Source organism: Cavia porcellus, unplaced genomic scaffold (assembly GCF_034190915.1).
Source record: "Cavia porcellus strain 051 isolate PalLab524CR breed Dunkin Hartley unplaced genomic scaffold, mCavPor4.1 scaffold_3, whole genome shotgun sequence".
NCBI classification, from domain to species: domain Eukaryota; kingdom Metazoa; phylum Chordata; class Mammalia; order Rodentia; family Caviidae; genus Cavia; species Cavia porcellus.
The window spans coordinates 118,160,526-118,187,603 of record NW_026947486.1 but is presented as its reverse complement, the minus strand read 5'-3'; the positions used below and the strand labels follow the sequence as shown (position 1 = coordinate 118,187,603).

At 41.0% G+C, this 27,078-nt stretch overlaps 1 long non-coding RNA gene across 1 annotated transcript; it reads right to left on the bottom strand.

Moving 5' to 3' along the window:
• LOC134475395 (uncharacterized) lies at positions 1-25,976 on the bottom strand. Its single transcript, XR_010046496.1, has 4 exons — positions 25,895-25,976; positions 12,522-12,603; positions 7,107-7,230; positions 1-373 (listed from the first exon to the last, which is right to left on the bottom strand). It is a non-coding gene; the product is annotated as an uncharacterized LOC134475395 (long non-coding RNA).
• Positions 25,977-27,078: the final 1,102 nt, after the last annotated feature.

Sequence of the window (27,078 nt, the reverse complement as noted above, 5' to 3'; positions counted from 1 at the left end):
GCACTGGTGCTTGTAGCCCCACCACAGGAGAACAGGTCCTCCGGCACCACTGGCTCCATCTGCACTTCTGGAATCACTGGCTTCACCAGGACTTCTCGTACCCCTGGCTCCATCGTTACCTCCTGCATCACTGGCTCCATCAAGGCATCCTGCATCACTGACTCTATCAAGGCATCCTGCATCACTGGCTCCATTAGGGCATCCTGCATCAGTGGCTCCATCAGGGTATCCTGCATCATGGACATCTCCAATTTCATTAAATCCTGGGATTCTTCTAGAATGCTTGAATCCAGTGGAAACTCTATGTCAACTGGGTCCTGGCATATCCTTGGCTCCATCATGCTATCCCTCACAAAGGCATGAAAGGTTGTAGCTGAGGAGAAAATCACATTGGCGTTCATAACTAAGACAGCAAAAGTTCCAGTGTTATCAAAGAGAATATATGATAAGATAGTACAGCTGCAGTTCCCATTGAGGTGAGACCATCAGGTACCAGGAATCATTCAGAACCGTATTTCAAAAGCCATTCACATTTGAAAATGAAGAAAAAGAGGGCATATTTGAACTTGCCTCTGCCCATCTCCAAGTTTATGCCGGTGCCTGAACCCACTCCCAGTGTTAGTGTTTTTCATTCTAAGATTCATTTGTCTTGGTGGTGCTATCCAACTGATCAAAGAGAAAAAAAAAGAGAGAAACCCCCCCCCAAACGAAACAAACAACAACAAAACAATAGCAATGTAAGGTTTCAAAACATGATGATAGGAATTTAACAATGATTGTTTTATTGCTTGTTATCTTCAGAATAGATGCCCAGATTACCAAATAGAGGCATTCAAAGGTGATCAAACAGTAGGAACATCAACTGTTCTTTTCCATGAACTAATACAATTAATAGTATGATTATCTTAGTTATCTTGTGTATCTACATACAAATTTATATTTTTTCATTTTCCCGTCCTTCTTTTCTCCTTTCCCCGCTCCCAACTGTTTTCCCCCTTTGAGATGTTTCTTACCATTTCACCGTATCTATTGCAGATTTGGGATGTTATTTACTCTTTAAGTTCCTTAGACTAGGGAGACAATATTGTGTTTACACATGAGTCTGATTTACTTCACTTATGAGTATGGTTTCAAGTTGCGTCTATTTACCTATAAAAGTCTCAATTCAAACTAGATTTAACCTACTCACAGGCTACTTCTGAACAGAATGCAGCTCCTCAGAAGTACACGTAGTGCTCAGGGAGGTGTTCTGGCATGATTTGGCTGTTAAAGCCCTGAGAAGTACTGTAGAGGATGTTAAAAGTTGTGGAGTCATTTTGGAAAACAGTCTAGTAATTTCTGAACAAGTTAAATACAGCTTTCCCATATGACCCAGTAATCCTACCCCAGGAATTTACTCAAGTAAAATGAAAACATATTGACACAAAGTCTCCACATTAATGCTTACAGAGGCTTTATTCATAATCATACTAAGTTTGGAAACAGCCCAGATGTCCTACAAGTGGCACCTTCATAAAGTACAGTGCTGCTCAGCAGTAAAATAATGAACCACTGATTTGTGCAGCACGGATGAAATCTTAATTGCACTCTGTGAAATGAAAGAAGCCAGATCAAAGAGGGGAGACATCCACGCTGTGGATGGATGCTGCTCAGTGGTACTGTGCACGCCCAGAATGTGTGAGGCTCTGGGTCTGGTTCTCAGAATTGGAAAACAAGACTAGACACTGTACAGATCCACTGATAGGACATGCTAGGAAAGGAAACGAAGAGATGAAGTATAGATTAATGTCTGTCAGGTGACAGGAACAAAGGCTGGGTGCTGAGGATGAGACGGAAGGGTTGGTGGATGATGGTGCTGTGGCCTTTGGTACTGTGGGGATACGTGATGCTTTGCCTTTGTCAAAACCCACAGAACCTCACATCCTAGAGAGTGACCTGCGCTGCACACGGGTTTAAAAATCAGTTGATCCGGATGTGGAAAATGGAGGTTAGACTGAAGACTGTGCAAACAACAAATGAACCTAACTACATGACAAATAAGTGACACATCCACAGTGAGAAGAGCGAGGACTACGGAACTGAAATCAGTGGTGTGTCTGGAGGTGCTAAAGATAAAAGCAACTGCATGCACACACTAGCTCTGGATGATAAACTTGTTTCTTGCAAGGAATGAGTTATCAATTGGGAAGCTTCTTTTCATACATTTTATGAACTGAATAATCAATAAATATATTGCAGATAATGCGAAATAGATTTCTCACCATCAAACATAGCTATTTCAAATAAGCATAAAGAAAAGGTTAGAATGAATCCTAGTAGTACTGGATGAGAGTAGGAGGTATCATCAAATTCCTGTTATTTTTAACAAACAAATAGAGAGGGGGTGTGCACTTGGGTGAGTGCATCACATTTTTCCTAGCTCTGTCCCCTGAGGAGAGGACAGATGCCATGATACACCTGCAGCAACGAGGACACTGGGGAGTCAGGCCTTCATTTGCAATTATTGTTCTCCAGAAAGCAACCTAAGGTTCCTTAGAAAACAGGTTGATTTTGGTGACCTTGAACCATTTATTGACTAGAGGAAGAAAAGATACAGGCCAGATGATAGGACAAGGGAGTCTAACAAAAAGAGCCCCCAGATGAAGGAAGATCAGTCTGGAAAAAGAGTAATGACACTGGAGCACAAGCAAAATAATAAAAGATGGATATGCACAAATCCATGTTGATATAAATGAATGAGTAAATGAAGACAGAGGGTGAAGGAATATTTTCTTACAGGATTCCAGTAAAAAATGATACAAGGAATGAAGGCAAGTAGAAATAGGCCTTAGAAGTCATAGATCTAATTGCAATGAGCGAGTCCTACTGATTATGCTAAAATGGAGAGCTATAGAAGAAACAAGATCTGTGCATGTTGTCAAGTTAGCAGCCTTTAAACCTTCACTGAGTACAAAGGGGACAAGATTAACTTGGCATGGAGCAGATACCTCCTTAGTCAAGTGATCAAGCTGACATATTGGGGAGTAAGAAGACCATGCCAACCACTAAGGAGGCTATATTACTGCTGTGCTGTTCTTTCCCAAAGGAACTGTTATGGCTTGTGTTTAGATGTCACTCCAGAGTCTTGTGTGGTCATGGACGGAGTCTTTTAGAAGCGGCTGGATCTACAGTGTACAACACTTGGTTTGATTCATAGGGAAATGCTATAAGGGACAGAAAGAAGCCTCTCTGGTCCCTTGCTTGCTTTGCTACATTCTGCCCACCATGAACTGTTTGTGCTCTGTGATGCCTGTCACGCCACCCTGCCTTGGAAGCCAGCCCATTACAGACTGAAACATCTGAAAACTGGGAATCAAATAAACCTTTCCTCCTTTAACACTGGATGTCAGGTATTTTGTCTTTTCAAAGAGAAAAGTAACTCATACGGACTTTGGTAGCAGAGAAGTGGAGTCATTGCTGTGACTGTACATGACCATGTGATTTAGGAAGCTTTGGTGCCGAGGTCCAGTGACTTTGCCTAAGATTAAGATTAAAGGTGGTGGATTAATTAATCTTGCAGAAGAAATTTCAAGGCAGTCTAATTTTGAGGCAGTGGCTACTGTTGGGAACTTTTAACCAAATTTATGTTGAGAATCAAGAGCAAAGAGCCCAACAGAATGATTCAAAACATTTTTAGTTTGGCCAGAAAGGAAACTCTAGTTGGTCACTGGAAAGACAAGAAAAAGCCAAGTATTGCAGAAGAAAGCAATAGAAAAGACTGCCTGAGGGCATCATCAACAGGATTCTGGTCATTTCAGCTTCAGAGTTGCAAAGGTAAAAGACTTTGGTTTGAGAAGAGAGCCCCCAGAGTACACGCTCTAGAATGGTGCAGGCTTAGTGAAGTTATTCCTCAGGATTTGGTTCACAGGCACTCAAGCTCTACAACAAGAGAGAAGGAAGCCTGGCTATTGCTCCAGCTGACAGCAGACACTGACATTATCCAAGTGGTGCCAGTTTTAGGTCCACACAGAATACAAGAGTTGTGGGGTCAGAAAGAGTTCTGCCCAGATTTCAGAACAAGTTCTGGGAGGCCAGGCAGTGTGCCCCTAAGAGGGCAATGTGTGAAGCTGTGAGTGTGAAGCCAAAGGCACACTGGAGACTCCAGAAATTTGGAGCAGCCAGTAGGAGGAAACTGAGGAAAACTACAAGGAGGAAGCAGATCTGGCCCAAAAGAAAAGTAGGAGCTACAGCCACTGGCCCTTCAGGAGAAACAGAGACACCCAAGTCCTCTGGAGTTGACATCTTGCCACACATGCCAAACATGGAACTTTAAGATTTAGTATTTTTCCTGCTGGATTTTGGACTTACTTTGATCTCATTCTTTTGTATTCCCCTATTCATGCCTTTGGGAATGGTAAAGTTTATCTTGTGCCATTGTGTAAAGTGTTTAACTTTCTTTTGTACAGGAACTCACAGATAAGAATCTGCCTTAAATCTCAGACTTTGGTCTTGCACTTTTTAGCAATGGTAAAACTGTTAGCACTTTGGTAACTCCTGGAGATGGACTAAAGGCCTTTGGTATAAAGGGATACGCATGAGTCTTGGGGGGCATGGGATAGAATGTTATGGCTTGTGTCTAGATGTCCCCCTCAAAGCCTCATTGAGTCATGGGTGGGGCTTTTTAGAGGTGACTGGATCTGGACTGTGTGATACTAGGATTTATTCATGGTGCAATGCTAGCACTAAAGGTACTAGAATTAAGGGTGTGAATGCTACTTGCCCTAAGTAACAAGGATGAGATACAAGGGATAGGAAGCACTGTGATTAACGCTTATTGCTTTGTTATTTTATGCCTGCTATGAACTGTTTCTCCACTGTAATGCCCATCTCCCAAGCCATCCTGCATTGGAGTTAGCCAATTATGAACTGAAAACTTTACAAACTGTGAGTTAAATAAACCTTTCCTCTTTAACTTTGGGTATCAGGTATTTTGTCACAGAATGAGTAAAGTAACTAAGACAGGCACTACCTCCATCTCATTTTAAGAAAGCATCAGGAAACTCCAAATTGAGAGACAGTCCCTAAAATTTGTGGCCCATGTTTTTCAAACATATGAAGATCACAAAAGACAAGGAAAGACTGAGCCCCTGTCAGAGAGTTAAAGAAACTAAAGACACATGCTGTGCAAGTGCAGTGGGGGATCCTGGCTTGGATGCTAAGAACGGGGCATTCTGGGAGAAAAAGGCTGGTGAAAATTGCATAAAGCCTGAAATTTAGTTAATACCATGGACCAATGTTAGTGTGTTACTTTGGGAAATTGTGCTCTGGTTATGTAAGATGTTACATGAGGAACACTGAATAAAAGGTGACTTAAATGGAAACTTCCACTCTTTTTTGTATTTTTAATGTGTACTATTTCTGTGAGTTTTCCTTCAGTCTGAAATTATTTCAAAATGAGAAGTTTAGAAAATAGAAACAGCTGGACACCCCACACTGACTTTTTACACCCCACAATGGCATACTTTACTATGCTGCTATGGGCATGAGCAAACTGTCCTTCCGCCACAGTACTATCTCAGTTCATGAATGCTTCTGCTTGCAAATGATGTGGTTCCTCAACAGAAGTGTTCAGCAAACCTTTTCTTCCATTCTCAAACTCTGCATCAGGTGCTGAACAGGACTCTGGCCATCTTCCCTGCACAAGCAGCAATGGGGCCATCTTCCACACACTAGTGACATGAATTAAGTTTGCGAACTGAGGGACCACAGTGTTTTGGAAAATTGTGGTTTAGATACTCCCAGTAGAAGACCCTTGTCCAAACTCTTGTACTTAACTAGTGTTTCACTATCAATCACTTTCCAAATCAGTTTTACATCTTAATAATATATTTATAATTCTCTGATATCAAATCAACACAGAATCAAATAATATCACTTTCTGAAGCAGTTCTGGACATCCTCTTTTGTGTCTTTAGTTGTGCTACTGGGACTTCCTTGATACCAGTATTCATTGGATTTTTTGACTGCATTTCATAAAGACACAAGGGAGGACCCCACAGCTGCTTCAGCAAGTGGCAAATGGTAAGATGTTGAATGAAAAATAGTCTGAGGAGAATTAATGGCAATATGTCATTGTGATAGACTTCAAAAACTTAAATATTCACGCATATTTCAGTCATCCCTTATAAATGGCAGCAAAGAATCCAGGAGCTTCTTGTTTCTGACCACACAGGACATTTGTTGCTGGCCATCTTACTATGCCCACTTTTATCAGGCTAGGTTATACAAATTTGTCCATTGTAAGTTTAACAACAATAAATAAGAATTATCTACAGGAAATCAACCAGCAATTCCAGATAAATAGGTTCAAAACAATTACTGCTCTTATAAATTTTAAGAATCATTTATAAATTCATAGTTTTCCCCACTACTATTGTCTTGAAATAATTTTTCTGGAACAAAGCTCTGAGACTGACAGCAATAGAAGGGCTATTAACTCTGAGTACTTAAAACATAGATGCATTAAAACTGTGCTTAACACCTGTGAAAAACAAAAATCAAAAAAAACTGCAAACAAAATCTAAGATCAAAACTGAGGCATTAATTCAATACATGGAGATTCCATGATACAAAATTATTTGCAATTCAACTATTTAAGGGTTATAGCATGAATTACACATTTACTATTAAGATTTGTCAATTTTATGCAATTATAGTTGTAAGAGGACTACTTAGAAATATCAGTATTTTTGAAATTGTACCTTTCCCCTTCCTCCTTCATTAAAATCTAACGAGAAGAGGTTTCTTTGGAATGCCACCAGTGTCACAGCAGAAAAGGCTGCGTGAATTTGGAAAAGAATGAGATCCACTCCCCATCTTCGGAAGATTAAAACTAAATCAAAGAGAACAGTACCACTTCCAAGCACTTGAACCCAGGATGAGATATATTCGGATTTTTTGCATTCAAATCATTATCTCAAAAAATGTACAAAAAATGAAGTTGGAGTTCACTCCTATGATTTCACAGTATTAGAAACAGAGCATTATCTTCACTTGAGAATAGTAACGGCCCTGGAAGTCACCATTTTGCTTTTGATAACCCCAATGAAATGCTTCAAGCCACTTACTTAATGAATCTGATACAGCTTCCGAGGATGATATGCTGGTGTCAGACGAGTTGGATATTTCCGAGTCAGCTGTATCAATTTCTCGTAGCTCACACTTCTCAGATCTTATTGGTTGTGCTGGATCCTATGAATTTCCAAAAGAAAAAAATTTGTTTGGAGGTAGAAAAACAAAAGAAAACACAGAACATGAATTCTGACATGTTTTACATCATGATCTCTAACGCTACTCCAATCAAATAAAAACCTAGCTGTGCGTACCCGTCATTCCAACTCTCTGGAGGCTGAGGCAGGAAGATCACTGTGAGTTCGAGGCCAGCCCAGCCTATTTAGCAAGACCCTATCTCCAAAAAAGCAATACAAACAACAACAGTACAAAAAACCCAACTGAAAACCTAACAAAAATCATCAAACATGTTCCCCAAGAATATTGCTAGAAGACAAAAGCAAGTAGAGTTTATAGATTCAAGATGGTATACATCACCAAATTCAAGAACAGGAACACAGTATATGTGTGTACAGAAAGCGCACATGTCTTTAAAGGGTTTAGATCAAAAGCCCTGGAATAAGTCTACCTTTTGGTGAAGCTGGTGGAAGCTGTCCTGGTCACAGTGAACACTGGCGGTCCCCTCACCTTCCACTGCTATCATTTGCCCCAAACCCGCTGGTTCATGGAGGAGCGGGACAGGTGCTGGGGACAACATCACGGCTGACAGGACCATTCTGCCTGAGGTCCAGCAGCCTAGGGCTAGAGCAATGGATGGGCAGCCAGGAGCTGCCACAGAGCCCTCCGTGGGTTTTAGGCAGCTGGTATGGGAAACATTATTAGTAAAATTACTGTATTATAGCAGCAGAGAGGCTAATCACTTCCTGAGCACTTCTAAAGGCAAGGCTGTACGGAAAGTTAGGATTCAGGGAGAGAGAGAATCCACTGATGTTATGCTTGGTGCTCTTTGCCCTAAGCCTGGCCACTTTCAATTACACCTTTTGCTGCTTTAAACCAAACAAAGATGCTCCTCAAATTCGATTTTTTAAAAATCATTAATTTATTGTTATTTTAAAGAAAAAAGATATAAATAACAGTGAAAAAGTTTCAAAACAGGTTTAGTAAGATAGCTATGTGACTGTACCGGATGTGACCGCGTCATTCTAAGTGGAAAATGCACTTAATATAGTTACCCTTCTGGGCACCCCAGCTTCTCTGTAAAGTGTTTATTTTACCCTCATGACCATGCCCAGCACTGAATATTGCATGTAACGGTAGTATGTCTCTAGCCCAGGAAAGAACTCAAACTGAAAATTAAAAGGACTACTTTTAGGAATGTTTATCACTTTCACACCATGATAAAATCAAACATTTATAAGGGAACCACGGTAAACTGGAGATGCCATCCTTGCTCAGTGACCGAGTTCCTTTTCCATAACAACTGGGTTGTTTTAGCAATCTGTGGACCACCGTTCATATGAAACTCAGGTACTTGGCTTAGCAGTGAACTATTTTACTACATCTCTGTCAAATTATTTTGTTGCACTGTGTTCTGTTGAATCAGTTTGAGACATGGATCCATGGTGATTTTCCTACAAGGGATCTGCTTGCTGGAGTCACATCCAAGCTAAACTCCAGGAGGCTGCATGACTTCAGTGTCCCACGGGCACAGTGTTTTGTACTCTTTAATGGTATGTTTCTAGAGATGTCCAATCTTGGATTTAAATGGCTAATCTGATGGGGTGCTACTTGTTGAGATAGGACAGAACCTGTCTTCCTTCCACTCCTTATCATAGCTACCTATCGATTTAATCAATAGTTCCTTGTTTCCTGGATGGTTGTCAATAGGAATTTACATACGTGGATGTTGACTCAGCAACGTGCCCTTTCAATTTTGAGAGGCATTTTGGATTCCCTTTTCTTCTGTAACTCTCTCCATCAACAGTATGCGTGCTAAGGGCCACAAAAGCAGCACGACTTTTGAGGCTCGGCATAAGGGAGATTTCAATCACAGGCTCGGATAGCTGCTGCTTATGTGAACTGGAAATGAAAGCCTGTGGTCGCTTACTCTCAAAAGATCCTTGCATTTTACTGTTTCGGAGGTGAGGGGACATTGGGCTCGTAATTGAATGATAGGTTAAACAGACATGGGTGAATTGCTGGATAAAATGTGATAGAAATTTTAAAATATGCTGAGCTTAAAAATCTTCTCTGTGTCCCATCCATCTTCCATCTGCTAGCCCACATGTGATACTCATTACAACAGAACTTCTAAAAAGAATTTCTACACTTGGCCACCAACTCTGCCATCCTTTCTTGGCCCCACCCCAGTTGAGACATTATCTCCCTGCCTGCCTTCACACTCCACCCAAACTCCTCACCTCTACAAGCTTCACGGTGACTTCCAGGTCCTACACTTACAGTCACTTCTCTTTTGTTCACCTACTCAACCTATCGACAGATTCTGCAGGGTCCTCCCCTCCCTCCTCCTTTGAAACACCGTCCTTACCAGCCTAACCTCACACCTCACTAGTCAGCCTCCTCATTCAACCCTCTTTCACTCACCTCCCAACTTCAGGTGTGCTCCCTGACTCACACCTCTGTCTTTGTCACTGTCTGCCTTGGTGACCTCTTCCGAGCTTACAGCTATAGGACAATCCATATTGATAATTATCAAATTCAAATCTCCAGTTCAGTGTTACACATTCACTGGGGTGTTTGCCCTGCCAGCTGATGGAGTTAAGCACCTTAAAGTCATCCCTAAATTTTCTCCTCATATCCTTCATCAAAACTCTAAAAAACTCTTCCTTCTGCACGTATCTAGAATGTGATCACTATGCACAATCTCCACTGTCCCGACTGTGGTCCAGGCAAGCACCATTTCGATTTGGGAGCTTGCTTCCAACCTGCTCTGCTGGCTTCCATTCTTGGCTTCCTTCCCAAAGTCTATGGTCAACACAGCGACTCTTTGACTAAATAACTCACATTCTGTCATTCTTCTGTTGCACATTCATTCAGAATATAAGCCAAACCTGTGTCCAGTAAGTACTCAACTTATTCTCAGGTGCACTGTATAAGATTTCCAGGTATACTACATAAGACTCACTTTGTTGGGTTGAGAATCAATCGGATTTACTATACACCCCACCTGTCACTCTAGGTCCTCTTCATCTTGCTCTATTTTTCCAATAGCTCTTACATTTTCTAATACATACTTTCTTCAACTCAATTGTTGATCTTGTTTATTGTCTTTGCTACTGCTAGAATGTAAGATATTCTAGAGTAAGAAATTTTCACTATTTTGTTAACTGATGAATCCACCTTGACCCACCTAAAATGAACCAGAATTTGTTTTCAAAATAAATACATTCAAGATGTTCAAATACACAAAATTATGATATGACAAAAACTAAAGCAATGTCAAAAATAGCTCTGAAAGCAGATTCTTCCTTCACTGGGTAGTGATAAGCATGAATATTGGGATCTGCCGGATACGGATTTGAATTCTGGTTCTGCAATTTACAATTTACTGTGTGACTCTGGGCCAGTTATTCAATAGAAGTCCAAGACTCATGACCTGCAAAACTGAAATGAAAATGTCTCACAAGGTCATTGTGGGACTTACAAACCTAAGCCAGTGACTGACCAGTAAGAAGTCCTGGCCATTCTCTAGTTCTTCTGTCATAAATATTTTCTGTGTTTTCTGTGTTTCTTCTGCTTGTACTTGGTTGAAATTCTTGGACTGCTGGGTTGTAGCTTTCATCAGATGTGGACAATCTCTGGTAATTATTCAAATATTTTCTCTGCACCCAACGTTTACCTTTTTAGATTGAATGGAGTTTTCAAAGGTAAATTTCTATTTATTTTATCCTTCCTCTTTATTCCACCCTTGTGTGTAATTCTGGAGTTTCCATTGATTTGTCTTTTAAATCCACTAATGGACTAAACCAACAATGTCTAACTGTCATCAACCTCACTCTGTGTATTTTAGCTAAATTTCTGACTTGGGATCTTTTCCTGATCTCTCTCATCTCACAAACTGTTGTGTCAAGCAAAAATAATTCTTCAGGAGGAAGAAAGCTGTGTATGCACGCGCATATGTGTGTGTGCTTGCCTGTGTGTGGTACTGAGGATGAAACTGAAGGTCTTGTGGAAGCTAAGCACACACACCACCACAGAGATGCACTCTCAGTTCAGAAGCCCACTGTTTTCATAGAAGTACTTTGTTAAATGATCGAATATTGGAATATGCAATATAAAAATCAGTGTTTCCCTGTTTAAAACATGCTCACAGATTCTCCATGTACCAAGAGATTTTAAACACTAAAAAGACTGATCCAGAAACACACAAATGCTCTCAGACAGGCCACGTGGACTCCTGAGGGCCACAGTGCCACTGAAAGCCCCACACTGCACATGTGAGGATTTAAATGAAAAAAGCAATGTGCATAAACATGGAATGCTCCTTCATGCACGTTATATTTACAAGTGCCTGCAGTGTGCCGGGCCTTGTTCATGATGCTGGGTATGTTAACAAGACGGCCAGAGGCTTCATTCTATGCCAGAAATACAGATGATACACGGATGTGATGCCTTTGAGCATCACTCCACCCCTGTGATGTAGTATTATTACCATCTCCATTCTACAGATGAGCAAACCAAGGGAATCAAACCCCTGTCTTCTGAAGTCTCTGGAGTCATTGCTCTCTGTAGCACTGCTACCACTGTGGCGAGCTGCCGATCAGCTGTGATCCTTGCACCCATGAAGTGGCATGCAAGGGGAAGGCCACCTTGCCACTTTTTGACTCAGTAATGCCTTCTGTGCCGCGTCTTCCATCCTGTTATACCCCTCTTCTTCAAGTGGGATTTTTCCCTCCCAGAATTGAGGCTTACAAACCTAAGCCAGTGAATGACTGGCAGGAAGCCCTCTGACCACTGAGGATAGACCCAGGTTTCAGATTTCATGATGTATATCCCTGAAGGATCTACTCTGCTAACTTTGGAGGATGAAGAAACAGACACTGCATTGAATGCCACACGGAAAGGAAAGGGACAGCCTAGGCAAATTAGAGCCTGGGTACTGCCTGTGCTCAGGGAATGCCACCTGATGGCCCTACTAACTGAGCTGTACTAGAGTACACCAGCCAGGCCAGTGCACGTTCCTTATAAAATACACGCACACAGCAAGCAAACCTTCAGCTATGTCTGGGATAGGACTTACTGTCTTTTGTGAAGTTACTGCAGGGACCATTCTAAGCATGGTAATTACTGGCTCCCAATCAGGAATGTCTACCAAATGGCAACTGTGGTATCCTGCTCATGAGAGCTACTTCATGAAATTAAGACCTTTCTACATTGGCAACACACATTAGCTACATCATCCACTTTGCAAGCATCAGCCAGTTTTAGTCTATGGCTTTCAGTGTACATACATGAAAGGAAACGGTGTTGGCACTGATGGCAGCAGCCGCAGCAGCAGCAGCAACATCTCTGGAGGTTCTTTCCAAGACGTTTCTAGAAACAAGGGGAAAAGGCAGGGTAAGTATGTCTCAGGAGCCATTTCAATCGACATTTTCTGTCACACAATAAAAGCGATGCACAAATAAAAATATTTATTTTTTTCCAGTACATAAAACATCAATTCTGAGATGTTGATTCTCCTGCATGAATTTCTACCAAGTCAATCATCTGGACTCTCATTACAATGAAGTTTGCCACCAGTTTCAATGCCGTATTTTAACAGCGGTGAGCAAAGCAAGTATTTTTTTTTTAAAGCCAATGTATATGAGCAAATGCTCTTTCTCCATTTTTAAATCAACTGCAATTACAAAAATTGCCTTCAGGATAAAATTAATTCTGCTTCCTGTAATTAGAGAAACTCCATTCTTGGGCTCATTAACAATTCATTTCTATGAAAATTAGAATCCTGGTGCCCCAGGTGAGAATGTAGCTACACAGCACACTGGAATCTGAATGCTTTTCGTCCATCAAAGAGAAACTGAAAGACAGATGGGGGAGGGGAAGAGGAGAAGAAGGAGAGAGAATACAAATACACGAGCATCTTATTTTAAATATTGAAAGTAGTTTTTTCAAGCCGTGTGTCCAAGAATTTCTCTTAACAGCCTTGGATGTGGCTCAGTGGTAGAGAACTTGCCCAGCAAGTGGGTTCCAGTCCCGGCTCCTCTCCCTCACCAGAGTTTTTCTTTCAGAAGCCAAAGAGTGAAAAGCCTTGACAAGCTACAGAATAAAAAAGCAGAGTCTGCTGATAAATGTGCTATAAAAAATAAGATCTGCAGGAGCAAGACAATGACAAAATGATATCTGTGAGATCCTCTCTGAGTTCACTAAGCAAAGTTAAATTAATAGATTCACTGAACTGTTACACATTTCAAAAATGCTTACTAAACCCGTGGCCTATTTTCTATGTTACAGGACTCAGACAAAAACTATTTTATGTGTGTCATTTATTTCTAATATTAGAAAATTTAAGGACTTGGAAATTTTGAGTGTTCCAAGCACACCCTATTTGGTAGTGTTGATTTCCACAGCACAAAATAGCCTGTTAATGAGTTATTTCAGTCATATTTGTGTATAATTGTACCATAACATGTCTATATGTATTTCTTACTGTTTTAGTTTTCAGCGTTAAGTAACCTGGACATAGAGTAAATGCATGCATTATTTAAATAAAATCCCTAACGAGATCATTGTTTATATATTTTAGATTGTTTCTCGATCTCTGCCTACATGCATAATGCGGTTTAGTTAAACAGAATGTTTTCTCACCAGATAAAGTCTGCTAAAAGTCTCAAGGTTATTCTTGACTTTCAGGTCCTTCTTCACATTGTCACTTTGCTGGGCCATGTGGTAGCCCTGGCTTCAACAAGGGCCACTCCCACATGTCCATCTCAAGACATGGCCCTGTGCTGCGGACCCTGACATTCAGCTCCTTTCAGGACAGGAACCTGACACCTCAACTCACTGCGGTCCATACTCCTTCGCCAGAGTCGCCTTGCTTTATGAATACTGCCACCTTCTACCCAGAGACTGAGGACTGGGACCCGGGAGTCATCTCTGATTCTTTCTCAATTGTCTTCTGCCTTGCATAAAAGTTCGTTATTTCTGTCCACCTTTTCTGCATGGTGGATTTCTTGAAGGCCATGAATGTGCCTTGAATCTCGCGTGTCTCAAGCAGTTAGCACAATGTAGAGTGCTCATTATGTACTTGGTGGGTATTTGCCACGGCAGTCAGTTCAGTCGAAAGGTTTGCACATCTTTCACCTCAAAGTTGCTCAACTTGACAAAATTATTTTGAAGGACAAGGGCAAGCTGAGAACTTTGCCTGTTCCTCAAAAATAATCTAATGCATTCACACTGGCCTGTAAATAGTAAGTATCTTTATACCTGACGTAAACAATGTACTGCTGTGTTGTCAACAGGTTGCATCCAAATTTAAGGTAATAAGAATGAAATAAAAATTAAAATTTCGTTCTTAGGATACAACAGCTACATTTCACGTGCTTCAGTGCTGCATGTGGCCAGTGGGTGAGGCAGAGTCTGTCATCACTTCCATCTCCACCCTCACTGGACAGAGTGCTGGCTCTGACAGTGACACACTGTGAAACAACCGTGTTTTACGTCCAGTTCTAGCCACCTAAGTATTAATGATACAAATGAATGAATGTTTGCTAAGCATTCTAGTGAACTGACACTTGCATGCTGCTGTGTAAGACAGTGGTTGCCAGATGATTGATTGAGAGTATAAAACTTGCAAATAAGCACGTACATGTTTGGAAAAAATGGTAGGGAGTATTTCACACCTAAGCAGTCTATGCACAAAAGTAGTGAATTTGGGTTTGGGATAACGATGTGCAGCAGAAGGTTTGCAGCAGAAGCTTTGCTAGGTGTAGTTACATTAAAAAAGAAAATAAAACCGCATTTGAATTCTGCAAAGAAAAGTACCTCTGTCTCCTTAGCTAATATCTCCAAACACTCCACTTAAACTCTGCCCTTGGTATTTCCAGAGTAATTTTTCTCCAAGGTTTGATAGTCAGTGGTAAAGTACTCAACACTGCGGATTTACTGTAATGTAAAGTTGTTCTTTGCTCAGCAAATCATGCGCTTTTACTTGCTGTGTAAAGGAAACTGTACATATGAAAAAGACACCGGACACTGTCCTGTTGTGGTAAGTGGAGGATGAACTAAGCTGAGGCAGAGGAGAGGCAGGAAACACATGACATTACAAGCACAGCCCTAAATGTCTCTCCTCACACAAATGCGATGAGCTAATCTTAAATGATGGTTATGAATGGAAGACTAGGTTTAGCTAGTTTCTTACAGCTAAAATTGAAGCTTCCTCATTCAGGCTTTGTCAACCAGCTTGCACAGGAAGTCCACTACTGTGGCCCCCAACTTAAAATGTAAACTCCTGCGTCACGTATTGGGAATTTTTCTTTCCTTCAGGTTTAACTGCATCTTAGCCATCCTTGAGAAGTAAACTGATACACCTTCAGAACCACACTCCCCCCTGTGGTGCTGGAGAGGAAACCCAAGTTCCTGCGAGGCAAGCCCCCTATTTCTTAACGAGTCCCAGCCCAGGCCCAGGGCTGCTGGGAGAGGATTCCCACTGAATGGTTTGTCCTAACCTCACCACTGTCTCTAGTATTTCAGGGGTACCATGGAAAGTGGACAGATTGGGATCACGAACCCTTTAAATGTTTACAATTGTTCAGTCACTTGTCAGTAGAACCAGAAAAAAAATACTTTTTAAAACTTTATGTGCAAAAAATAAAAATTCAGTTTCTTAAAATTGTAAAGAAAAAGCGTGTTGAAGTCTGTAGAGTCCCCTACAAACGTGACCCTATCACACCCCTCATTAGCCCTCGTGCCTCTGATCACTCCATCCCAATTGCTACTTTACTCACAGAAACAGTTTAGGAAGTATCATACTATAATTCGCTTTACAATTGTACTCCTGTGATTTTAATTTCTCTTTCTTGGAAAATGTGTTCCTCAAAAATGAGATCTGCCTGCTGCAACTTCTCTCTGTCTAGCACCAAGTGGCAGAATCCCCAAGCACTAAGACAAGCAGACTGGGGTTCAAGAGTGTGGGTACTGTAACTCATAATCACAATGAGAGAGTTTCTCCTGAGAAAAACTGCTACCGCTGTAGATCACTCAGGCCAATCCCTGCCTTTGGGATGGAAGGTGAAGAGGAAGACCGTGTTCTGTGGCTACGGGTCCCTGCACACAATGCACACTTGTGAATCTCCCCTAGATGGATGTACAAAGCCTGGTCTTTCCTACAACAAAAGCCTCCCTTTTAAATACTCCAATGTAGCACTTTATCTAAGCAAATCATTGAAATAGTGCCACCTTAATAGACTTAGAGAGTTCAAAGATGGAAAAATTCATTTTAGAAACCATATCAAAAGGCAGACAGGCAATGGGTATCACTTTGATCAACTGAAGAAATCGTTGTCGTGAAGTATTTCATTGTCACCTCTATTAGGACACCCTCGTAAGACAACTGCTAACTAACCCTACTACTGGACAATAGCCAGTCTCACTTTTGACAGGGGAGAGATCATCACTGACTGCGTTCCAACCGCACAGTGGATCTCTTACACATCACACCATTCTCAGTCCTGCAATAACACAACACAATGGCACATGTTCTAGTGACATGCATAACTTACAGTTTAAAAAAAGGAAATAAAGCATCTCAAGGTGAACATCATGTAAGGCCATAGTTAATAAATGGCAAGGCCAGAACATGAAGCAGTCTGCAAACTCCAAATGCCAGCAAGGGCAATACTCTGTCACCAGGGTAGCAGAAATTGAGTAGCACCAGAGTAGCAGAAATTGAGTCATCTCTAGGTATGCTTTACCCCAGCCATAAATGTCTTGATACTGCCATGCCACAGGTTCCATATGCTGTCTTTTTATTATCAGAGTGTTTATGTCCTTGAAATCAGTAATTCATGTCAAAATCAATTCCATTTGTTTACAGTCATATCACAAGGCATCTCACAAGCATCATGCATAGCAGGAGTGTGAGCTACCATCTGTCAGCCAAGAAAATTTGTGCACACTGGTATGCTCCCCATTCTTTCCAGAAAAGGTGCAAACTGTATTCACTTTTGGCTCCTTCTTTTTGGCTCAGCTTTTGGAAACCCTTGGCTTGTAGGATCGGAGCAAATGAACTCACCAAAAGTCATTCTCCTAGCATCAGATTTGCCAAAAAGCAACCTACAGAAGATCAGTTGGCTGAATGACAAAAAAAAATCAGAATACATAATTGGCCAAATATACTGTTTCACCAAAAAACTGTTTCTTCAAACTATCTGTAAATTTTACAGTATGCTAGATTGGCTCAACTTAAGAAAATGATTAGAGAGCAAGGATTTGAGACACCTGGGGTCTTTAGACACTTGTCTGGCTCCCCAGCTTCCTCTGTCAGGGACCCCAGCTTCCCCCCCAGTCCAACCGCAGGGCCAGCGTCCTGGCTGTGCCTTGGTGCATCTCCCACCAGCAGGCTTCCTCTCTCCTCCCACTCCGTCTAGCTGCCATAATAGGGAGCCAGAGGACAGAGCCGTGGAGCCTTGCTTAAGATGCTAATACAAAAACTTGCCAGGACAAGTATTCTACGTATCTTCAAATGCTGGTTTAAAAAAAAAGATCTTTCAAGGTATTACAAATCACTAGACTTTATCCAAGCTCAAAGATAAACTGGGAGGAAAATAGTAATTTTGGCAAATGAGTCTTTGGTGGCATTGGGGATAAAATCTGAAGGAAAAAAATAGGAAATAGAAAATGTATTCTTAAGCTAATTAGGATTCATAAACTAAAATATCCCTACAAAGTCCAGAAATTCTGTTTCTATTTATAAGAATGATAAACCATGTTGTAATTTTTAACTTTTGACAAATTAAACATTCCTATAAAGGCTGATGACAATGATATATTCTCTGACTATAACTTGGAATGCAGTAATTGCATAGAATCAAGAATAATATTTGTATGAAAAGGTACTTAATACATTAAATATAGAAGGGATCCCAATTATGGTCTTTGAGCAAAAACAGCAGCAGCCTATTTATTTGCAAGGCAGGAATTTTTTTCTTTTTTAAAAGGTTGCAAAAACATCCCCAAAATATGCCACTGAGATCTTCTGTAGCAAAGTCTAAAATGTTTGCCAACTCCCAGAATATATTAAAAATGAACAGCCCAACTGTTTTTGATGAATCAATAAATCGAATTAGTTCCATAAATTAATCATCTGATGAATTAGTTTTGCATGAATTGATTTTTGGTCATTCAGCCACTGAATACATTGTTCATTTGGCAGGAAGCTTTCCCAAAAATTTACTTCTGGTGAATTCATCTTACATTGGCTATGACTTCTCTCAAATGAAAAATTATAAACAGCTCCAAATTTGAAGAAACAAAACCAGAAGACTGGCCTCTCTTCCTTTAATGACAGTGGCTAATGGGTAATTCAGGATGTCACTGCAGAGTGCCCAACTGGCCTGGCTTGGGAAGGCTCATGATGGCTCTGAAGTTTGTCGGATCACATTTTCCCTTCAAGAAAGGAACAACGAATCCCATTTGCTACCGTTATGGTTTCTGAATATGGAAACATTTTTTGAGCAACTATTTCAGGAAATTTTCTTCTGGCTTAAGAGATCATGTTTAGTGAACAAAAGTACCTTGCAGAGGGAGAACCTGTTATGGTTTGTGTCCAGATGTTCCCCAAAGCCACATGCAGTCATAAGTGGGGCTTTTCAGAGGTGACTGCATTGTCATCAGACAGCTGTGGCCAGGGGACAGTACATCTGTGATTGCTAAATGAGGCCACTGTTTGGTTTGGGAAAGTTCTGGATAGGATTAATGGTGCACCATCCAGGTGTGAGTGCTATTTGCCCTAAGAGCAGGTAACTTGGATACAATATAAAGGAAAGACCGAGGGTCTCTGCTTGTCTCTAATCACTTGCTTGCTACTTGGTACCTTCTTCCTATCCCGGTTTGCTATGGACTGTTTCTCCTATGTGATATCCCTCTGCCACACCACCCTCCCTTGGAGCCAGCTGACTATGCACTGAAACCTCTGCAGACTGTGAGCAAAATAAACCTTTCCTCCTTTAACTTTAGATGTTGGGTATTTTGCTTCATCAACAAGAAAAGTAACTAAGATAGAACCCACGTTTGTGTTTCACTCAGATATGAAGGGAGGGGGTTTGTTATACAAATTGGGAAGTCCTCTCCAGTAGAGTAATTTATGTATGCAAGCACCTGTGGTATAGGCTAGGACTGGGATATAGGCAGAAAGTGAACAAAACAGCTTGGGAAATCACTGACTCCTTGGTCTAATTTCTGCTCTGAGCACCATACCCATTATGGTTCTCTGGCTGTAGCTGTCTGGCAACACACGGTCAGTCAGCAAAATGGACCAATGACAGGCATCCTTCAATTTCAGCGTTTTGCTCAACCTATAGATGTAGATTCTTATAGCTTTAAAAATCATATTCCTCATGCGGGTTAACACGTATATGTGTAAATTTTACCACCTATGTATTTATTTCTAAAATGTACGTGGGTACATCTGAAGGTGATACATAACTGAGTCCACATCACACAAATTAGTCAAGACTACACATCAGAAAATAAAGACTTTAAGCAAATGCTGAGTTTCAACTCTTTGGAATAGGGAGTTCCTGTTAAAACTGCCTGGCGGGTAATTAATTTTATCATCTAGCTAAGACAGTGAAATTCTTGTTTTCAGGGCACACATGGTAATAGACTTGTTTCAAACTGCTACTCACATACAACTAAAAAGAAACAAAACTTGAATGCTCCAACTCTCATATGTTTTACAAAGCATGAAATCCATATGGGAAAATTTCCACCAAAACCACAGTCCATCCATTTAATATTAAAAAACACTCTTCACTAAAGGGCCATTTTGCACATCTTTATGTGTGTTTCTTGAGTTTTCTACGAACACCTCAGTAAAGGAAAAACACCCCTTGGTATTTTCTCACCAGAATAAAAAAACAATAAATGCACAATATTCATAGTTCTCATAAAAGTGGATCATCAACATGGTGGAAACCTCAGTTTGATGTCTCTAGCTTCTCCAAGGATAGGTAACCTGTGACAATCACTGCCCTGATACCAAAGAATGAAGAGAAAACAAACACACCAAGTCAACAGAACTCTATTTCTATGGAAATATGGCAGGCCATAGCTAAGCAAAAAATTTCAAGGTTTTATCATCTTAAAAAAATGCTGGTATTAACATCTGAACAAAGTGGAAATATGAAACAGTCTGCTCAGTATGGTATGTTCTGCCCACTTCTCAAGCATACAGGAAGTGACGTAACGTTGGCCGGTGAGTCACCTGGACATCCTTGGATCCCAGCATGGGTGCCGGCTACTAACACTAAATACATTCCCAGGCAGAACTAATGTCAAGGCTGCACAATTCCCATCACGTGTTTGTGAGACATTCACTCCAGTAGAAACCTGTAAATCCTACAAAGCACTATACTAATACCAGCACTGTGTGGCAAGATACAGAGAAAACATGCTGTGGTCCAGCCAGGCACCAACCCACTCAAGCCAGGCCATGCCCCCGAGGATGGCGTGTTCCACAGAGATGCATCTCCCACTAGAAAAGAACAGAGTCCCTTTGAAGGACTCGAACAGCTGGTTCAGTGGGCATTTTACCATTCACTAGGTATGGCATTTATTTTCATATTCCAGTTTGTTCATACACAGTTGTATTATCACATACTGCTTTCCCATGTTGAAGCTGTTTCATGAATTAAACTTGTTCATTGCGCAGTCAAAACGATTTCCCTGACACAGCACTTGAATGAAAGGAACACAACATGTTTACTTCATCAAATACAGCACGGTCAGCTCCTGTTTAATAAGCATAGCAAGCAGCTTCAGAAGGCCTGGCCTGCTATAGACATTTGTAGTAAAGTTTTGCAGAACAGCCATGTTTTATTTAGTATCTTGATATGCTTTTTTTGTCTTTTTGAAACAGAATCTCCCTATGCAGTTTGGGCTGGGCTTGGGATGTGTAGCTGGTCTTGAACTTGCAATGATCCTCCTGCCTCAGCCTCCTAAATACTGGGATTACAGGTGTGAGCCACCACACTTGGCTTTTGATTTGCCTCTACAATCACATTGCATATGATTTTTTTGTCATTTTTATAGGACTGTAATCAAACCAGTTGGAGAAATAAAGCAACAGAGACCAGTCAAGACCTTGCATATCTTAAAATAATAATAATAAAATTGTTATGTCTTTGTTGTTTGTGAAAACACTACTGGCTGTGTAAACGTGCGGTGGCTTTGAATATGGTCTTCTTTTCTCTTCTGCACTTGTATCAGCCCTGTCAATTTCTAGTGGTAAGTCAGACACATGGCTAACCACCTGGCCCTATACTAGAAATCAGAAACAGTTAATGCAACAAAATGAGTTAGTCCCTCTACTGAAGGAAACACAAGCTGAATTTGTAACTTGGCTGATTTAGATCCTGTCCTCATGGAGCTTTTTTCTTCCTGGTACTGGAGACTGAACCTAAGGCCTTTGCATTGGGCTACATGCTCAGAATTTTTTTCTTTTTTTGAGACAGGGTCTCACTAAGTTGCCCACACTAGGCAACCCTCCTGTCTCAGTCTCCCAGAGTTGTGGGAGCTTTTGATTCTCTAGAAACCCTAAGACTCTTGGGTGAAAAGCGAAAATGTCAGAAGGAAATGAGAAAGCAATTGGGGAGCCTGAGACTCTGGACAGGGGGCACGTGACTGGCTGTGGGACACTAAGCAAGAGTCAAGGATGCAGAGTCCTGAGAGGAGAGACATAATAGGGCAGAGATGGCTAAAGAGCTCAATGGCATTCTGCAGAATGGTAGCTGATATTATTGCCGAAGTCTCTTGTTTACTCATACCAGAAAGCAAATTCTAAGAGGAAAGCCTCAGCGCTGACCACTGAGCACACAGTGCAGTAGAAGTTTGCAGCTTCATGGAGAGTCACAACAAGCAGCAATCAGCCCAGAGATAGCAGTGTGTTAAAAGCTATAGGAAGTGTAATGAAGAAGAACAGTGAAAGGCCACAAGACAGATCAAAAATGGACCTATAGGGACCATAAAATAGAATACCTTTGTTTAGAAATAATGCACAGAAGTATTTAAGACAAGATAGGATGTCTACATGCCCCATAACAAACTGTACAAACACACGTACACACACACATAGCCAGAGGGTTGGCAGGGAGAGAAAAATGGAGACGATAGGAAAAGAGAAAAAAAGGAAGAGAAGAGAAAAGGCAGAAAAAGGAAACAGTACTTGGGAAAATTTGACCAATTATGAGTCACAGGTAAGGAAGAGAAATACCGCTGTCCTGCCAAATGCAAATGAAAAGTAAAAAAGCAAAACGAAAATAATGAAGCTGAGGACAGTAAGGCACAAAGAAAAAGACAAGGCAAAGACCATTCGGTTACAAAAGAAACGAGTTCCATCTTGTTCTGCTTCTTTAGGCGCCTGCAGTGAAAGCCTGATAATCTTGATTACAGGGTCACAAATGACCACTGTGAGGGAGAAAACCAGTTTTACCTGTCTGAATGGACCAGGCAGCTTCCACTGTATCCTTTCAAAGTCACCTCCTATAAAATAGGTTAGCTAGTACTTTTGATATTTTGTCCTAGATTTTTCTAAACTTTGTTGTTTCCATTAACGTGTTAACTACTCAGTGATTTCAATGAGTTTCGAGTATAAACCCTTACAGAGAGCTCTCCAGAAAGTATTAATAAATAGCTATTATCGATCTTCACTCTAATAGTCTGATGATTTTATGCTTTTAGGCGATGAGAATAATTTGTCAGTAACTAAAGATGGAATATGGATTACCCTGGACTCCTATAAACAAAATCAAATATAAAACGTAGGAACCTCCCCGAGACTCTCTCCTTTCTTCTACCTATGCCTTTCCAAGTCTGACTTTTGGAAGGATCAGCCCCTGCACATACTAATATGAAAAAGTAAAGGAAAAGTGCGAGGCTGGCTCCAACTCCTTATTTGTCACTGCTAAGCACAAGCCTGCGGGTCCACATCTCCTTGCTGGGCAGCAGTGCAGCCCAGGCTCCGCAGGGTGAAACGCCCAGCTCGGGGCCCACAGTCAGCAGACGATGGACACTTCTCACGGACTAACTTAGGTAAGTGGTGCCGAACTTCTCAGGAGCTTTCAGTGATACATGCCCTGCACTGCGGCACCATTACCTCAGGCCCTAACCGCTACAGCTACAGTCCCCCTCCTACGAATGGAAGTTTAAAATGTTCTGCTTTAGGCAGAAAAATGAACTGCCTTAAATTAATGGAAAAGTAAGAGGAATAGCACAATTACCAGACACAGATTTCAGATCATGACTATCTTCTGTTTACATGTAATCTTTTATACTTAATAATGTTTTTATTGATCCAAAAGAATTTAGCATAGTTTTTTAAAAATGTACTAATGTGTTTGCAATACATGGTAATGTCATTCATTCTGGGGAACTGGTATATATATATATATATATATATATATATATATATATATATATCACATCCGAAAATTTTTAAATATTAGCATAGTTTTAAAATATAATCAGTTCATATTTAAAAGAACTTCCTAATAACTTGCCTTTGCATAATATTTTATAGAACATATAGATCTGATGTCCTTATATTATCTGATCCTCACACTTAATCAGCTGGAATTATCCTCCCAAGTACCTAGGACTAGAGAAATAAGGTGAGAAAGAATACAATTCAAGCTTTCAGCAAATGCTTTTTCTTACGCAGACCAAAAAATCAACATCACGGGTGTCACACCTGACTTCCTTCTGCATCAGAATATTTTTCATTCAATTAAACTCTAAAATACAATACCAGTGCCTGCCCTATGAACTCTCATTATGTGGATACTGGCTACAAAGCTATGCCAATCTTTTTACACACAGGTTGCTACTCAAACTTACTGAATGAATGTGCTTTAGATTTCATGCAAAGATGTGTCAAATCACAGAGGCCTAAGCAAGAGATATAGGCATGTGGTTCTTGTATATCAGCAACTCTCCTGATAGAACAGTGTCTTTTCAGTTCAGGTAACTAAAATATATTCTATTTTGTAGCTTTCTTCTTCCCTGCACAATTCAACAAAAGGTCTTCTGATAAAGTACAAGACTTCTTGGAGGAAATGGGCAAACCCGGGAAGTCTACTGAAGTCCGTGTTCTGAGCTGCAGGTGGTGAAGAGCATTTAGAGACTTGAGTGGGTTGGAAATCTTAAGGATGGAATCTCGGCCTAAATTTCCACCAATAGATGACTGGAAAAACGAAATGTGGGGCTCATACATAGTATTGCCCTGCATTAGGATAAATGTGAGTCACTTGCAGGAAGATGGATGTCCCTCAAGACCATCACGCTGAGTGAAATAAATCGGACACAGGAGGTTACACGGTGTCTTTTACATGAGAAACCAAAGTATTGATAGCAAAATAAAAGATGAGTAATAGGAAACTCAGAGATAGAACTTTTGTGAATAAGAAGGGGCCCCAAGAGATGGAGGGAATGGAGAAGTGGAGGAAAAGAGAATGGAGACGTGTCCTGCACACGCACCGACTCCCCACGAGGACAGTGATTATTAGGTACTGCAAACCTAGACTAATACAAGTAAAAATTTAAATATGATCAGAATGCACAATCATGATAAAAATCAGTACAAGAACTTTTAGATTCTTTAAGAAAAGGTGGGGGCACACACTGGTACATGCCATCATCTTTCCACTGGTGCCACTGTACGTCCACCATCCTTTCTTAACCCAGCGAAGTGGGTGCTAGCAGCCAGCTGCCTTGAGCGCTTCTCCTCCTCCCTCGGCTCTGTGTGTAGCTACAGAGCCTACTTCACAGCCAAACACCCGCAGATACCCCTGCCAGAAGGGGGAGACTGTATCTGCCTCTCTCGGCCACTTCCTGTAGCATTCAGTCCTTCACCAACCCTGGCTCCTTAGCTCCTCTCCCCTCTAAACAGTAACAGCGACCACACCCTGTCACCTGCAGAGCCCACGCTAGCACACCTTCAGTCCTAAGCAATCTCTCTCACTAAGTACTACAGGCATGGAGCACACGTTTAATGTTTCATGGTATTATTCACTTGCCAGCACACATACACTGAAAAGCAATTTTGCTACCTTTGCTTACCACACACACACAGACTATGAGTAAGTTTGGCGAGTGCTAAATATTGAAATAGTGTTATAAAGAATTCACATATTGCAGAGACCCTTGGAGGATGGTTAAACAGATATATAACAGGGGCTGAGTGAGAACTGGCAAGCTGGCCCGTATTTCCTGTAGGTTAGGAATGCATGTTCATTTTTCCCACTTGAACTAGTAAGCCAATGGCTTCTATTCTTTAAATAGTACCTTCACTTTCAAGAAAATAGTAAGTACTACTTTAAATGGGTTACCTTAATTTGAAAGTCATTAATGTTTATATCAACTAAATTTGCTATTTACTGTTTTTCTGCTTTTTACATAAAAAGTCAAATCACTTGCGTTCATATTCTCCTGGAAGAATAAGAATTACATTAAGTAGAAACGTGTGGTCTGAGTAGCAGCCCGGTCATCTGGACTGTTTTCTTTTTTCACTTTGATGGGGAAAATACTTGCAGATGTTCTTCTCCATGTTTTAGTTTTACTTAGCAAAAATGTACTCTAGTTTTCCTTTACTCATAACAGCACTGTCTCTTACCTATAAGTCCCCACAGACTTGTCCTCATCCGGCTCTTGGTTCGCCGAATTCTGATAGGATTGATTTGTACAGCAGAGTTCCTGCAGAACAGAACAATGGTACATTTAGACACTCAAATGTACAGTAAAAGTACCTGGCATTTACAGCATGTGTTAATTCTGGAAGCACCCTCATATTCAATGTCACAATCAATCAGCATATCAAAGCGAGAAAGACTGGATTTTACAGATATGAAAACTGGGGATGACAAAGACATAATGATTTGGCCCAGGGCACAGAAATATTAGATCTGGGAGCAGAACGAAATCTCAACTCCGACTCACTGCACTTCTCACTGAGCTACACTGTCACACAGTAACCTCTGTTCTCATGAGACCTGTTCTTCAAATGATATACTTAGATGAAACAGATGTCCTAGAAATCCAGAGAGAGAAAATGGGATACATAACAGATGATGGAGACATGTAAGACAGAGGAAGCCAATGTTAGGCTGAGCCCTAAACTGGGATGCCTACGAGCATATTTTTGTGGCACAGAGGGACAATGCAAATCCCTGGGTGCTGCAGGAAGGATTGAGGAGAGGCAACTCCATCATCCGACTGTCTTCAGTGGCTTCTCTCTCTACTGCTTTTCTCTTCTTAAATTTGGAGGTATGGTGGTGCTGACCACTGGTCTATAACTGAACATAAAGGCACTCGGTGTAACTGGCACAGCAAAGTGGAACTTTAAAAGTTAACTTTTTTGTCCCTTTACAGACAAGTGGCTTCCTGAAGGCCAGGATGTTCAGCTTCCCACAGCTCACAGCAAGCTTCAAAGAAATCCCTTCTTCCCTTTTACCAAAATACACGGCTTCCTTCAATTCGGTCAGCATTGAGCAGAACCTGACCTGTGGAAACCTGAGTGGCCCGTAACATTCACAGTTTCTGAAAAGTGGTCAGGAAAGTTTGCATTTTAAACCAGAGGTGCAAAGTTGAGCAGAACAAGTGATCTCTCTGGAAGCCATGAATAACTAGCAGCGATCTGACAGGAACAGTGACCAACATAGCGACTGGTGTAGTCTAACTGCAGTGTTGTCACAGTGTGAAGTTGGTCCAAACAGAGCTCCTGATTGGGCAATCCAACCTGGCCCAACCCACAATGTGCTGTGGCACCTCTCCCATGAGTCTTCTTGCCCCATTCTTGTA